The following is a 1,317-nucleotide window of genomic DNA, read 5'->3' on the forward strand; positions in this document are numbered from 1 at the left end:
CTTATATTTTATATATTTATTACTGTATAAATATGTCCACATTGAGAAAGTGAGTTGTAACCGAAATTTCATTGTAACTGCAATGACAATAAAGGCATTCAATTCAATTCAATTCAAGAGTTAATCCTTGATTTGTTCGGCAAGTCCGTTATAGAAAACCTCTTGCAGGGCTTTGCCATCCCATCCGGCTTCCGTAGCTAGAATGCGGAAGTCAACAGAGTAGTCGGCTACGGAGCGTTTGTCCTGTCGTAACGCGAAAAGCTTCCGGGAGGAGTCTGGGTGTTTCTCTGGTGTTTCGAATACTTGTTTGAAATGATCCAGGAACACTTGAAAGGGTAATGGGTTCGTCCTGTGGGCATACAGAAAGGATTCGGCCCATTCCAGAGCCCGACCCCGAAGCAGACCCACAACGAAGGCTGTTTTGGCTCCGTCCGACGAATAAGTGGCCGATTGTTGCGTGAAGACCAGAGTGCATTGGAGCAGGAAACCTCGGCAATGGTCCGCGGTTCCGGAGTATGGATCCGGATTGGGAATACGGGCTTCGTGGACGGCCGGAGAGGGTCCCGTTGGAGACGGCTGAGGAGTCGGCGGCGCAGCTGAGGCGGAAGGTAGGCGTGATGGATCGGCGAGAGTCTGGAGCATGGCCTGGAGCTGGGTTAGTTGTTGGGAGACGGTTTGCTGATTCTCCGACAGAGTGTGAAGCATCTTTTCGTGTCGATCCATGGTGGTGGCGTGGGAAGACAGAGCTTGATTGATGGGGTCCGAGCCTGCTGGGTCCATATTGGTCAGTTCGTTCTGTTAGGTTAGTGAGAGTCCTGGACCCAAAAGCAGGCGGGAGACGGAGAAGAGTTAGGTAATGGTTTAATGCAAAATGTTGGATGGTGATATTCTGGAGTCCGAGCTGGTTTGCATGGAGCAGTGGATGGTGGAACTCTGGAGTCCAAGCTGGTTTGCGTGGAGCAGTGGATGGTGGTACTCTGGAGTCCGAGCTGGTTTGCGTGGAGCAGTGGATGGTGGAACTCTGGAGTCCGAGCTGGTTTGCGTGGAGCAGTGGATGGTGGTAATCTGGAGTCCGAGCTGGTTTGCGTGGAGCAGTGGATAGCGATGATCTGGAGTCTGGGCCGGTTAACTTGGAGCCGTGGATGGTGGTGACATCTGGAGATGCAACGGAGAGATGATGAGCTTGAGGAACAAAGAAAACTATTCATAGACTGTGGCCTAATCGTAGTAGGAGTCAGTATACTCTACCACATGAAGCAGACGAACTGACGGCGACTGAAGGTCATGGTGGGTAGATGAAGGCTCCAGGCTGATGAG

This window comes from Oryzias melastigma, unplaced genomic scaffold (genome assembly GCF_002922805.2).
Source record: "Oryzias melastigma strain HK-1 unplaced genomic scaffold, ASM292280v2 sc01823, whole genome shotgun sequence".
NCBI lineage: Eukaryota > Metazoa > Chordata > Actinopteri > Beloniformes > Adrianichthyidae > Oryzias > Oryzias melastigma.